The sequence below is a fragment of the Plutella xylostella genome, chromosome 6, assembly GCF_932276165.1.
Source record: "Plutella xylostella chromosome 6, ilPluXylo3.1, whole genome shotgun sequence".
NCBI lineage: Eukaryota > Metazoa > Arthropoda > Insecta > Lepidoptera > Plutellidae > Plutella > Plutella xylostella.
In genome coordinates, this window is record NC_063986.1 from 2,850,473 (window position 1) to 2,866,746 (window position 16,274).

At 36.2% G+C, this 16,274-nt stretch overlaps 1 protein-coding gene across 2 annotated transcripts in view; it reads right to left on the minus strand.

The window, feature by feature from the left end:
* The window catches only part of LOC119694119 (angiotensin-converting enzyme), a 156,482-nt gene that overhangs the window by 68,352 nt on the left and 71,856 nt on the right, over positions 1 to 16,274 (minus strand). For both annotated transcript variants that reach the window (XM_038119719.2, XM_048621728.1), the window contains one exon: positions 15,293 to 15,342. The gene's annotated coding sequence lies outside the window, so the exon portion shown is untranslated. The remainder of the gene's footprint in view (positions 1 to 15,292; positions 15,343 to 16,274) is intronic.

Consider the following 16,274-nt stretch of genomic DNA (forward strand, 5'->3'; position numbering starts at 1 on the left):
GAAATGTTGTACCAATAAATTAAGTCACAAATCCTCTAACCGAACTAATTCAAAGCAGGAGCTCAGTAGTGGAAGTGGGGTGTTAAATGTCGAGACCTTTTTTTTTGTACAGCCACTCCATCTTTATTTTATATTGTTTATCTAAGGGTCGAAATCACAGAGTTGTTTTAGTTGTGCACTAGCCATAGCGTCGGTAGAACAAAACGTGACAAAGTTTGAGCGCCGCGGTAATACATACAGATTGCGTATTTGCTGTTTAACAAAACTACGCTCCCGACCGCACTACACGTTCATGCAATTTCATTTACCAGAGTGCACCGCATTAGCCTTACTGTTGTTGTTGTTATAATAACCTAACCAACGTTAAAAACACCCGACATTCAACGGTAGCTGCCGCATATCTTTTATACGGCTCAGCCGATTTTTAAAAATTATGCCCAGTTTAGTCGTTTGGGGGCTACGCTACGCTACGTATACACACAGATACACAAACATGTAAAACTTACAACACCCCTCTTTTTTGGTCGGCCGTATAATAAAGCTCTTTTTAGCTCAAATGGTTAAGAAAATTCCAAGCCACCTTTTGAAATTCGTAAAAAATACTTTTAAGGTCACGTGCTCAAAAAAGTTGCATGGTGATAATTTTTCAATCTTATGCAAAAATGTTCTTCAAAGTTTATTCATACTGAACTCAGTGTCTGGACGAAAACAGCTGGTACTATAATATATTATGTACCTAATTATGTGCCATACCTCATATACTATGTATTCAGTTTGTAAGACTGTGGGTTGGAAATGTTTGAATCAACTACTTACGCCTATTTATTTTCGCGTAAACACTTATTTCATTTAAGGAACATTTAACTTAATGGTTGCATAATGAATGAAATTGGTTGGGAAGCATTTTAATTAAGGAATATCCTTAAATCCGGTACTGTTAAAACTGTTACAAATTATTATTACCCACCTTAATGCTATTGCCGTTATGGAAAGTAATTACCTATGTTTTATAGTGACAAAATTAATATTTTATTACTTTATCGTCACAAAGAGTTGTTTGATTACATCGTTAATGAACGATATTATTTATCGTCAATATAAAGTGCGACGAGATTGTCCTGTATTAAAATTTCGTTTTATCTTTTCGTGATGAAAAATACGTAAAATGTTTTAATATTTTTCGGTTTCACTATTGAAGGCTGCTTCTCCAGTTGGCAAACAGTTTACCCTTACAATGCCTTCTTATTATTATAGTAAAGTAGTGTTCACAGTTTTATAGCTTTTCGCTCAATCTATGCAATTTTCATCGTTACGCCCGCCGAATGTCTCAGTGTGCGGCTACTGAATAATTACAGAAAAACTAAAATTGATCAGAATGAGCCCGTGAGTCACTCTTTTTCGATTTCTTCTTCTTCTTCTTAAGTCCTTTAACTCCTAGTGGAGCATAGGGCCGCAACTACAGCTTTCCACTTCTGACGGTCAGAGGCAGCAGCCACAACTTCTGGCCAGCTCATGTTGATCGACTTGATCTCCTGGTTTAATGTCCTTATCCAAGATATTCTTGGGCGCCCTATCCTTTTTCGACTTACTTCATCATTTTTACAACAGCCTGTATATCGTTTAATAAGTCGTTCGCCATTTACAGCTTATTACGGCTATCCACACGATTTTGCGAATTATTTTCAACGCCACCATCATTGCATTATTTCATCATTTTATTGAAAGAGCTCCTGTAATTATCATTACAATGCAAATATCCCGCATCAGATATTTTACCGTCGGGATATATCAATTTAATTACTTATTTTATTGGCCGTAGCCTGATTTTCGTTTCAACAAAGGTATGGGGGACATTTACGAAAACCATTATCATCATCATTACTTTGAACAGTATTTAAACGCTCAAAGATGAGATTTATGATTTAATACTTACATACTTTATTAACCCTTTATTTTTACAAACATAAATCACTATCAATCGGTCAATGAGAATAATAAAGCCACACCACAGATTGATAAATAGTTAGGTACTATACAATAGCCACACTTTAATAGAAGTACGTCATCAACATCATCGTTTTTTTCATAGCCGTATGTTACTATGTGTATGCAATAAAGAAATAAAATAAATAAATAATAACATAGACATGCACATAATAAGTTTAAAAACTTTTGTTCTAAGGATTTTGAACATTCTTAAATAAAAACAATCACGTAATGACGTGCGTGACCAACAATAACGTGTTTATGAAGAAGCTAAAATATTTTTTCTCAAATTTTCAAAATTTCTTTTAGACACAACTTTTTGATGATCCCCTGAGTCACCCCCTTTCGGAACGACCACCACCACTACCGCTTTTGTAACACCCTGTAGAGCTTAAAAGTTTCTCCATCGCAGAACTTGGAGTCTTGAAGTATTCGCGTCAACTCAACTGTGTATTAATATTCCGCAGTGTTCCATTTTATTTGTCTGCGCATGAGAAGAGCACAATGGAATCTTGAGGGTGAATTCATTTTGCAAGTTTCTGTCGGAGACAGATTTGTTTAGAGAATGCATTTTTTACGCTTCTTTGTCCCTTTCTTCTAGATTAGAAAGCACGCCAGTCAAAATGATCAGTTTATTTCAATATTCTTTTAACTTTTGCTCAAAGTCAGATGTAGCTATATAGGAAACGAGCCTCCTAAATTTCAGTGCAAATCTCTACCTACAAACAAGTTATATAATTATGCTTCGACAGGGTATTGTATGGCTACTCTATCCGGTCCTAATCGCCCCTTAATACACGAAATAAAATTGCCAAAGTCTAAGAAAACAGAGAATACACTACAGAGCAAACGAATCAGAGCATCTCTTTGTATCACACCATTTTAATCAAACATCCGTTCGGCTAAACGAGCCATGCCGCAACAAAGCAAGCTGCAGTCAATAAGGTCGGTTTCGGAACGGTAGCACGGCGAATTTAATACACTTTATAGTGGGAGTCTTGGTTAGACGTGCCCTTGTCATATCGCAAAGCCACGGTCTGAAACGCTGAAACCGCCGTGGAGACGGAGCTTTCTTACAACTATTTTACAATCGGTTCGTGGCAGGATTTTGTAGGGTTGCCGGTTATTGGGTTTACTGTTACAACTTTAATTGGCAGCTCGAGTTGTTTGAAAGTTTAAATGCAGTGGTGATTACACCGAAAGATAAGGCTGTAAGAAAACCTATCTATAAAGTCATGACAACGGAAATGGTTATATTACTAATAGTTTAATTTCCCGCTATTTAGTCCATGTCTGACTTTTATTGAAGCACACATCATCTGTTAACTAACTAAATTGTTGTTTTTACGATAAGTAAATTACCCAAAAAAATTAAAAAGTCTTTGCAAAATCGCACTATACCTACCATATTATTTTTATGAAAACGAACGGTAATTATACCTATAAATACTAAAACAAATACAAAATCCACCGTCACGTTATGTAGACGTCATGTTAAAACAGCCCTAGCTTTGATCAGTTCTAAACTAGCGACTGCAGTGCGACGCGACAGCAAATCTTGCTCAAATATATATTCGTAAAATCGTTCCTATTTTACAAACATGGGTACTACTTTGATAAATATGAATCTTGCCACGAGATTTAACACGACATAACTAATAATGGGTACTTCACATGTGCACTGTCTGGTACTGTGGCTCTTTATAACCAAATCTAAACAACATTAAAAACTCCCTACATTCAACACTAAAACGACGACGTACTCTATGTTTTGTTTTTGCCTCATGTTAATTTTTTATTATTATTTTTTTTGGCCTTGTTATCTTGTATATGTATTTCTTTTCTTTAAGTCTGTATTTTTCTTTTTGTTGTTGTTGCTGTCTATGTGTCGAATAAATGTTTCTTTATCTTTATCTTTATCTATGTAAATATTACACTCACAAGCAATGAAATGGTTCAACTGAGAAAAGCATCAAATTACTCCTAAACGGAAAAGTGTAGCTTAATGCTAAGCCTTCTGCAATATTGAAGTACTTACATTAATTTAACGGAGCATTAGGATATTACCAACTAAAATCGGTAATAGTTTGTTCAAATTTTAAATTAAATGTTTGAAAAAATTGGGGTTGTTTGGTGTCGGCATTTTGTGAGTGGAACCTTTTCATTGCCCGTGAGTGTGTGTAGTACGTCGGCCGTCTAGTTGTCGTTAAACAACTTTATCAATTCAAGAGCTTCCATGCAACACAAAGATACACTAATCAAACTTATACCTCCCCCTGCAAAGTGGGGGGTACAAAAGCCCCGGGTATTTCCAGTTGACTGCGGTCGAAACGCTTCAATACATTTTAATTTTCGCGGTAGATAATGGGTATTGGAGCCGACTGATCAAACAGGCTGGTCACTATAGTTGTAACGAGGTAGGATTTGTTAACCTGCAAAGTCGAAGACGGGTTTTATTTGTTTCATTGCGTTGTCAGCATATCTGTGACATCGAATTCGCAGTAGGTAGCTATCACAGGTTCGAAATTGATTTTTTGTTCGAAATCTGGCAAAATGAGAATGATGATAATTTTTTGATCTTTAATAGCTGACTCCTAATAATATACTAAACTACTTTTTTACTCATTTTGAAATAAAATATCTACTACTACTTAAGTATCTACTACATCTAGCAAATGCCACGACATAGTGATTGGGTTGCAGCTGTTGGAATGAGATCACGGAGAGTCAATATTTTCAATATTAAAACGCATTTTATTCCTAGTTGAGACTTGCCATGAGATTTCTGGAATTCTCACAGCAAATCCATTCAATGATATTATATTAAATTCTATGTAGTGTTTCATGTAGGTACATATCAAATTAGAAAGGTTACATGGTACGTATATACAGACCAAACCTAAAAAGATATCAATCTAAAAACAAACCTACAATTTAGCTTCTGTCACATTCATAAATTAATCCAATATAGCCATGGCAGAAAGGGAAAAACGGGAAAAACATAAAACAATTTGTCATCTAATCACAAAGCCATATAACTTTTCTAATAACTTATTAGCCGCTGCCGCAACCATAAGTCATTTTGCCCACGTCCACTGGGTTATGTATGGCGCATTAGGGTTTTATTACAAGCGTGTGTGGCATACCTTGATGCAATGCACTTGTATCTCAAACAAAGCCTTGTTTGTAAACGGTGAAAGAAGTATTTGTAGGTAAAACTGTACGGTAAAATTAAATTAATTGACACCATTCATCTCTCTCTCCATTAATCCTTAAAACATTCGTAATTTTTTTCTAAGCGTTATCTTTCTGTGGTTTAGCTTTAAACATGATTTGAAATCACTTCATATTTTATTGGCTTCGAGTGAGCTAGATTCGAAACAGGACCAATATCGTTCCTATTGACTTATGCACTTTAAGTTTATTGACTGGCAAATGGCAATGTGACCTCCTTCTCACGATTTCATAAATCCATAGCTTCATGTAGGTACCCTAACTAATATTCTAAATGCGAAAGTAACTGAGTCTGTCTGTCTGTCTGTTACTCTTTCACGACAAAACTACTGAATAGATTTGAATGAAATTTGATATACAGATAGTCTAGACCCCGAGAAAGAACATAGGCTACTTTTTATCGCGGTATTCCCGTGGGAAAACTTTTTAAGGCGAAGCGAAGCGCGCGGTATCAGCTAGTTTTATATAAAGTTCACAAACATCTCAATACTTATGTTATAAGCACTTGTGGTTGTAATACATTTCGGTAAGTATAACTTTACTAGAGGTATGAAACAGCTGTGTTTTTATTCGTGATTTCAGAGTTGTTGCCGTAATGAAAGTCGCACCGGTATGGGTACCCCGACCTGTCAACTGGAATCACATCGAGAAATTTTCACACTAGTTAGTATCGACAAATTTACATAGTAGGTAAGTAATATAATATTATTTTTTCTATTAGTATTATTTCTGAAGTACCTACTTACCTATTTTATAACTCTTATGTTAAGTCTAGTTACTGTCCTTGTTATAAATGTTATGTGTTTAGTTTTTACTATAGAATTAAGTATTTATGTAGTAGGATTCATTGGTTTTTGGCAATAAATTCAATTTTTCTTTTTTTACTTTTTATGCCAGTATTTCGCGCATATAAGAGGCAATTTTTTACAAAACATCCCTGTGTACGTGGGTATGGAGTTTCATATAATATCTGGCTACCTACCGTACCTAATCATAATCAAACTTCATCAAAACTCCTCCCTTGAGCAGCCATTGCGCTTCATTGATTTAATCAAAAGCAATCAGGGCATGCTAATTCGAAATTAATTATTTAATTAACTTAACTTTAGTAAACAAATAATCTATAAACATTAATTACCTACATCTAGCAATAAAGATAGCCTATATATTTATCACGGAATCTCGGAAACTAAAATACCTACCTTGAATTTTGCAGTTATGTTCCTTGTAGCTTGTGTGTATAGACAACATAAGATTGAATTTTAACAAGCACTACTACCCCTAAAAATGAATCTGAAATTTAAATTTCCACCTATGTTTTTCCGAAAGTCATACAAAATATGACAATACCATATTCGTTATTCCAAGTGTCTTCAAACGTTACCACTTTGCGGCACATTTCCCGCGATGACGTCATCAAGGAATATTAAAAGCAGTCCTGCGGCTTCGTCGTGATACGCATGACGTATTCTTTTAAAAACAAACTCCACAAACTGGCAACTTTTGTCGCTACAATGGGTTTCAATGCTTCTTCAATAGCGTTGTTTATCTGGTGTACTGAGTGGAAATTTAAGGATGCTCGCAGGATTATTTTTTGTTTAAGCTATTGTGGGTAATGAGAACGGGTGGAAAATAAGCACATTTTCAAACGGAAAGCCATGTCCTACCGGTAAACTTTTATATATACTTATATTAATTATTGCTCCCTATTTAGTTGTATTAATTTGTAGGTAGATTTATGAAGATTTATTTCTTATCTTTTTGCCGGTACGTCTGCTTAATTTTTTGGTTAGTTGCTAATACATATTTTCATCCAAATGTTCTTGGATATTAAAAGCCGACATCGACCCTATAGAACTGAGATTGAGACGGAGCAGTGACAAAAAAATCTACATGACAGTTGCGGGGACAAAAGTTGCCGCGCACCACTCGAAACGCGAAGGAGGGAACCTCGACTCTGTAATGAAACGCCCATTTGTCTCCCTTACGGCTTCACCGAAATATTGCTTCGGCCAAACGACCGCAGGCTTGGGCTGGTTCACTTTTTCACAGCACTAATGAAGATGGAACCGCGAGTGCCGATCGCGGCCCACTTGCGTTCCAGAATCGTCTGTAAAATTTTACGACTTACCGGAGCATCGCTTTTGTGAATTACGCAATCAGGCGCTTTTTTTGTATTTGTGACGGTAGGTTTGTCTTTTATTTTGCGCACTTTTTTGAATATAATAATATATACCTTGTTTAAATTTAAAATATACAGAGTTAATACACTAGCTTCGGCAAAATTTTGCAAAATGGTAACAGATTTGGTGTTAGTTTCTTAGTTACATTTTGTTCTATAGCAAAATACGTACGCTTTCTACAGAATGGCCTTGATAAAAACTATAAAAACAAAGTACAAACCACTTAAGTATATCTTGATTATACAAGCAGCATTAAAATTTGAGACGACTTATGTATTACCAACTTAACAAACAAACTTTAAGTTCCATACTCCAAATTCTAAATCAATAAAACACTGAACACAGAACAAACGAAGCACGCATAAATTGGAACGTTAAAAATATTACGTAATTTACAAAGGCTAGAAATAAGGTTACCCATATTGTAGGCAATCGGGGCCATTAGGACAAGAACTTGTAATCACTTATGGTTGCTCTTTTGTAGGACAAGGAAGCTGAAATTCGAGTAATGAATAGCCTTTGTACAGTTTCATAGTCGGACAAAGAGCTGCCTGTTACGAAGTATCAAGGACTTATTTGATTTTGTATAATCGTTCGTTTGAATCCAACAGCGTGGCTAATTTTACAACATACCTAGGTAGTTTGTAATGTTACTAAAATAACATAGTACCAATGCGATTCTCATTTAAAAATCACGAAAAAAAAATATGCATATACAATAGGCATGCGATGCTAGAGTTAATTAGGCTACAAAGGTTAAATATGCACCTTTTCTGCTAATTGAATTGGAGTTTGTATCACACCTTCTCTACTTATGTCTTTTCATGTAAAACTAGTTAAGTTTTCAGAAATATCCTTACCTCAACAGCTGTTTACACCCTTACCCCCTTATTCATAGAAAAGTTAAAACGTTCTGTAACTTCTCTATGAATAAGGGGGTAATTGTATAACTGTCAACAGCTGTTTACACCCTAATTCTGGCATTTTTATTGCCAGTGTAAACGCCGCTTAAAAGACTGACGTATTAATTAGCAGAATGTAGACGCTGGTCCCCAGTTCCGGTTCCGTACAGAGTTAATTTAATTTAATTTCACACATTACTCAGCCGCCGCCATTTAGTTCACTGTTAACACGTTTAGGGCGGCCGCAGTGTACAGAACGAATTAATGTGTTACACGCGAATAAGGGTGACCGGAGGGTGCAGTGGTTAGTACCTACACAGGCTAAAGCGCGCTGAAAGTCCACGATTTGAACCCTGGCCGGAGCAAATTTTGGTTTAGTACACATATACACAATGAAAGACCTATTTGCGCCGATTTTTTTGAAAGAAACTTTCCTTTTTTTAATTTAGTCGATGTGTGTTTTACGTCTATACCTATATGTGTCAAGTTTTTCATTACTTTGTGTCTGTGCCAATCAAATAAATAATTTCCATCGGAATAATATTAAAATGTTCATGGGACCACAGCGGATTTCGTACTTACAATAATTATCACACCCCTTCACCACAAATGAAGGCTTAACTCCAGCCCGGATACGATATATTTTCCCGGGAAAAAAATAATATGAACAATTACAGTTATTAAAGTAACAAATGCAGTGTCAACACATATATACAGGGTGGTCGCGTTGTGGTAACATACCGTCTGGGTAATTTAATTTAATTCTGCACATAACTCACGCGGTATAGAGCTCTCCGCTAACTAGCTTAGTGTCCACATTTGTCTGGCAAGTTGGATAAAGACGCAAATTGATGTGACTGCTACTGCGGCAGAGGATAATGATTTTTTAAAGTCTTTTTAGGTGAATGGACGTAAAGTTTAGAAATTTATTCGATTATTCGACTGCGACACAAATATTTCAGTTCCATTCACAAAAAGCAGACACCAAACGACCCTAATTTTTTAAACACTTAATTTAAAACTTTAACAAAATATTACCGTTTTTAGGGTTCCGTAGCCAAAATGGCAAAAACGGAACCCTTATAGTTTCGTCATGTCCGTCTGTCCGTCTGTCCGTCTGTCCGTCTGTCACAGCCGATTTACTCGGAAACTATAAGTACTACAGTGATGAAATTTGATGGGAATATGTTTTGTATGAACCGCTACAAAAATATGACACTAAATAGTAAAAAAAAGAATTGGGGGTGGGGCCCCCCATACATGTAACTGAGGGATGAAATTTTTTTTTTCGATGTACATACCCGTGTGGGGTATCAATGGAAAGGTCTTTTAAAATGATATAAAGTTTTCTAAAAAACATTTTTCTTAAAGTGAACGGTTTTTGAGATATCAGCTCTCAAAGTCGTAAAAAGTATGTCCCCCCCCTCTATTTTTATAACTACGGGGTATAAAATTCTAAAAAAAATAGAGGTGATGCATGCTAATTAACTCTTTCAACGATTTTTGGTTTGATCAAAGTATCTCTTATAGTTTTTGAGATAGGTTGATTTAACTGTAATTGCTGCTACGGAACCCTTTGTGCGCGAGCCCGACTCGCACTTGGCCGGTTTTTTAGTTGGTAATTATCTTGATGCTCTGTTAAATGTACTTCAATGTTACAGAAGGCGTCACTAAGCTAGCCTTGTCCGTTTAGGAGTAATTTGGGGTTTTTCTCAGTGGAAACTTTTCATTGCCCGCGAGTATATGAAGAAGATACACTCACAAGCTATTAAAAGTTCCAGTTCCAGTGACGGAACGTCAATAACAGGTGAAACATTTACATTGGTAATGAGTGTATTATGTCTACGGAAAGCCTTATACACTAAAATAATATAGTTCATACTGTATGTATAAATAATAACTGCCCGCTAAAATATGTCGCGTTTTAGTAGTAGCATATTATAAAACTAGCATTCCAGTGAGTTATTAGAACACCTGCCTGCATGAGGTATGTATAATGAGTTTGAAACAATGTTACGGGTGAAGTTGCCTTGATGGCAAACTGAGCTTTGCCCGGCAATCACTATTAAGGGCCACTTGCACCAAAATATTAAACCTAGATTTAGTGTCAAATGTTATATGGATTGACGTTTCTTAAATCGAGATTTGACACTAAATCTAGATTTAAATGTTTGTGGAAGTGGCCCTAAGTCTCATTTGATGAAGCTACCGACTCAAAATTATAGTCACACGAGTGTATCTAATATTTAATATCATAGCTGTAGTAAAACTTGTGTTTAAGTGTTGTTTTGTTTTGATGGGTTGTCTCTATGGATGGATACTAGTTTATGGTAAGCATCCACCTATCGGTATCGTACGTATTGTCATAATTTTTTTAAGAAACGTCGTCAGCAACGCCGATGAAGTGGACGCATTTTTGTGAATTTATATATGCACATATACATTATGCACTCACGACTGTAATCCCCGAAGGGGTAGTCAGAGGTGTCTCACAAGCGAGCCGCCCACTTTTCGCAGCACATTTGTACTCACGTGATAGGTTGCGAACCATATCGCCGAATTTTTATATAAAGAATACTGAATGCGATGCATCCGTTGCCTACGATAGCGAAAGAAGGACGCTCACCTAAAGATGAGCGCATAAGCTCTCCTAAAGACATTTTTTTTCCTTGCGGTCGTGATTTCAACCATAAGTACAAAGATTTAAATCTTTAACGGTGTTAAAACCCTTGATACACGAGTAAGACACACTCTTAGCTGGTTTTATTTATTAGACCGTAGTCTAACCAATTAAATAACGTAGCTTACTCCTATGTCAACCCTTGGACCGCAGAGTACATAGTGAATATGCTAATACCCGGGCTACCTCCGTCCCGGCGACTAATGTATGTAATCTGCACACATCTCTGCCAAAGACGGCTTAAACTCATTATTTTGACTGGGGAATTACGTACAGAATATCCGAACCGAAGCGAAGTTCAAAACCCAGATTAGATAATGGTTAGATTGGTTAGGTAGGTTAGGATATTAAAGAGCTGAGCTGATTGTAAGGTATCGTCCACGTATCGCACTGTATGTAAGTACCTATATTATGTATGGAGAAACGGCGTTGGAAATGCCGATGAAGTGGACGCACCTGTTTGAATTTCTATACAAAAAATATAGAATGCGATGCGTCCGTTGCGTACGATGCCGAATGAACGCTTACCATTAAGAGACATAATTAAGAGTTCATGAGTGGGCTACTGTTCTACCTTTTTTGGCATAAGATTTTTTTGCCTAATCTCGTATTGCATAGTAACGTTTGGTCAAAGTCTCGTTACGCCGAAAATCGTATGGCATAAATCTCGTTTAGTAAAAAGTTATTTCGCATAACATTGTTTAGCCTAATAATGGTATGGCCAAATCTTGAAAAGCCTAATAATGCTATGGCATAGGTTTATACAAAGTAATAATATTCGTTTGGCATTAACTTTGACGGAGCGTCTCCCTACATAGCGCAAACTGGTGCCTTGTTTGTTTCCGCTGTTTGGAAAACGCTCCGCTCCGCTTCGCTGCGCTCCGCTTTGGTTTCGATGAACATGTGCACCTAACACGCTCCTCCTCGTTTTGCTCGTCATCGCACCTATTTTTAGGTTTCGATCTCATGGGGTTTGTAATAATTATATTGGTCGTTAACTTTCGATTTTTTGATCATACAATATCGTGATTTTCGGGATTTAGGGGAAAAATACCACAATTTGTACATTTACTACATACTTAATATATTATTTATTAAGATAACATCAGGAGAAACAAGATTATACATAGGTATTGACGAACATAAATTTGAGCAAACGAAACTTAGGTGTTTAAAGATTGTGCCTAAAGAGTTTTAGACGAAACGAGCCTTATGCCACATAAGTCTTGGCAAAGTGATGGTTCGGCCAAAAAAGTTTAGACCATACGAGTTATGCGAAATGAGTTTTGGTCAATAAAGATTACTTATGCCAGATGAGCGGAACCCGTGGGCTTCTATTGCTATGTCTCTACTTAATATTACATCTATAGGCATACCTAGTACCGTGAAATTGGTAAGTAGATATTTCTTTTTAGTTTGTCTTTTACTTGGACTTTGTTGCATTGCTTTATTTTTCACGAAGAAAGAACTTTAATGAGTAGGTATTTTACATAATTTCTACTTCCAAATGTAACTGCAACATTGTTGCCGCTCGGTAATTCTTCCTCTGACGTTGAAAATGTAAACTCGGCACTGATTTGCATTACACAAAGGTAGCACACAAAACCCTAATGGCACCAACATTTCACCACTATTTATTTAAAGTGTGAAATTCAAATTTATTTTCATCATGCAACTGCGATCTTCAAACAAAGAGTAAAGTTAAAACTACGAAAATGCAGGGGGTCACTCTTTCTTTCTTTTATTTAACATAACCAAACCAACGTTAATAACCGCCGAGATTCAACACTAAAAGCCGCAAAACTTTAGAACAGCTATGCCGATTTTGATAAAATATAGCCAAGAAATCTATTGAGCCGTTTCGTATCTACGCTACCACAGACAGATAGATATACTCCTCTTCTTCGTCGTCTATTTTTAATAGTATGCAATTTGTAGGTTTACTACAGCATATTATAGGGTCGTGGTTAGCTCAACAACGCTCCAAAACTTTGTACGATAGAGTGACCCCGCAGTCCGTAGAATAAATGCGTTCACAAAACTTAGTTCATTTACATTTAAAAGTGCTTAGGGCTCCATACAGGTCGTCAACTTTTGTTGCATTCGTATTGTGACGGTTATGATGCCGCGGTCGTTGCTGCTCTGGCGCAGTTTTAGTAATAATGTCTACCTTTAATACCTTTGTCTAAAATTATTATTATTTTCTATTTTACACTCGCGAGCAATGCAATAGTTTCACTTACAAAATGGCTTCACTGAATGTTTTTTTTAATTAAAATTTTATCAAAATAATGATGTTTTTAGTTGATATTGTCTGATGCGCTGTTAATTGTACTTACTTCAATATTGCAAACGCTAGATAGTTAAATAATCTTTTCCGTTTAGGAGTAATTTGGTGCTATTTTCACCGGAACATTTTCATTGCTGAGTGTAAAAAAATACAAATCGTAGTGGTCAAATGTGTAGATTCAAGAGGCGACTGACCAAATTAATCAATTCGAATTTCACGTTCAGAAAGGTCATTAGATTTTCTAGTTCAAGGTTTCAGACTACTGTAATCTAGTACTTACATTTAGCATACCTAATGGTATAATAACTCAGGAACTTGTGCAACTATCTCTAGTCCAACGGGTTTCGTGCCACAAGTGCAGATAATAAAACTGACATTTAAATTTAGTTTCTGTCACTTCTATTCTGAATCCAATTTGAAATGACGACATTTTACTGGATACCGTCGAGGTAGACTCTTAGAAGCGATAGCAATCTAGAATCAAATGCATAAACTTGGTTTTTTGTTTTCGCAAACTTTTTAAAGCATTTTCTCACAGACATTATACTTATGAATGAATTTAATCTTAAATCATGGATAATAAACTCTGTTGTAGATTAAAATCTAGATCTAGAAGATGCATATAAACATTGACATATATATTACTGCGTAAGGACAGGCCAAACCACTCAAGAAAATGGCACCCGCGCGTTGGCCCTAAAATAGACATTTAAGGGCCAACGGTCCTCAGTCGACAGTTGTCTGTGACGGAGAGAAGAGTCTTTGTTTCTTGTGATAAATATGCCTATTTTGTTGTGAAAGGCTACAAAAACTATTATACGAAGGTCAAAAAGGAATATGGAATATCGTATCATCCTTAATTAATAAATAAACACATTTTAAAGCGATAATTATTTTACTACCAAAGTCTACAATGGCCGCACGATGTAACCTTGTACGGACGTCCGCATGCAACTCACTCATATTATTATGTACCTACTGTCCGGTGACGATGACGGTAAAATATGAACGCACGTACAAGGTTGCGTCGTCAGGATAAGTAGCTCGGCTCTGACATAGTTCCAACAAATTATGACAGATGGCAGTTATTTTGCTTGTATGAAGAAGGTTTGAGCAAAATGTTCTGAAGGGCGTATCCTTCCTTTTGAAATCATTGCATATAAAGCTCAAATCTATAATGTCAAAGCATTTCTAGTCAAACGTTTCAAGCCACAACAAAACAAGCATAAATATTTACTAAGCAAGAAAAACATACAAATAAGTTTACTTCACAAAGTAGGGCAGGGAACAAGTAAAAAGAAATGATGAAAGCTGTATAAAACTTAATTTAAGTTATCAAGATTTTCTCTTTTGACGCAAAGGAATGTGAAAAAATATTGCGCAGATCAAAAATCATGCAAATCTTGGTCAAAAATGGATTCAAATGAATTGCCGCTTAGCAATCACCAGATTGGACAAATTCGTCGACAAACAAAGTCTCGGACGGAATCACGGATCCTTTATTAAGCAATCAACCCAAAAATTTGGCGAAAGTGCAAAATCGGATCACGTCTGGCAAACAGCAACCTTTTACTAGTTGAATCCAGATCGATCCGGACCTAACCGCTTCTCGAGGCTTACTGCAGAAACTTCACATTTCCTACATACTTACAACTAAGAAGTAGGCTTTAGAATTATTATCATCCGAAATTTCAAATAGATCCCGCAGGTAAATGTTTCTAAACAAGCATCTAAGTAAATGCATACCTAACCGTGCCAATAATATTTATAAACTACCAAAAAACTGTGTTTTGTCGGTGTCAAAGACGTGGTGATCTCTGGTGGTAAACAAAAAACATTAAATAAAACTCTCCTTCTATACATCATGAAAACCTCGGCAGATAAACTGTGCGTATTTCTTGCGTCCAGCTCGATCACTCATAACATTCCACCCTATGTTTACACTGGAACGGACAATGCGGGCACAGAAATCCGATTTAATTTCAACAATACACCTGTAAATCTACAACGTACTTACCCGTTGAATGAAGCGAGATACGTTGCAACTGGCAACCTATAGTGCACCGCCTGTGGGCAAACAGAATAGGGGGTTACTCTAGATTTGAAAATAGTAGACGTATTGCGGTGAACCGCCTTTCGAATTACCTATAGACAAGTTTAAAATATCTATCTACCTCTATCATGCCTTCGGTACGATTCGTACGTGTCATACGACGAACGGGTTGTCAGTTGTCACCGCGGTGAAAGAACTAGCCAGTCAGTATGTATAGCGTCAGTCGCTGACTTACTACACCTTGTTTCACGTGGAAAGACATCTGATACAAACAAAAACTACCCTTATTCGAATTTAATAAGGGTTCTGTCTTTCCCCGTGAAACAAGGTATAAAGTACCATCTAAGTACAGAGATCACAGTAAGTATAATATGTAGTTATAAAGGTAATAATTGAAGCAAACCCTGGACTTATTATGAAAAAGAATTACCTGTAGCATTTTTAAATGTAAAATTTGATATTTTTTTATTTTAATGTTGTCATATTACAATTACCTACAGGATTTTACAACGAAATTATAATAATATGTATTTTTTACACACCCCGCACCCCGGTACTTTTTTAAAACGCGCTCCAAACTTACTATTTCGTGAACCAGAGTGACAGCCCTGAACCTATGTGATTGTGCAAATACCTACAATATGTGAGTTTGAAGCACACCTCGATACAATATGGGGTGGGTAAGCCCTGTTGCACCGCGTTACAGCTTGGAGAGATTCGGAGAGATAGACGGAGATTTTGAGAATAAGCTTACGACTATTGAAAGGAAAGACGGCATTTGAACTGGACCTCAGGATTTTGCTATGCGAAACTTCAGCTATTGTAATATGGTTATAATAGGTACATGGTTTAGATTTTTTCATACTAGTATATACATTTATAGGTATCTGAGTACTTACATACAATAATGGGAATGTATAATAAAACCTTTCCATGAAAATGGTTT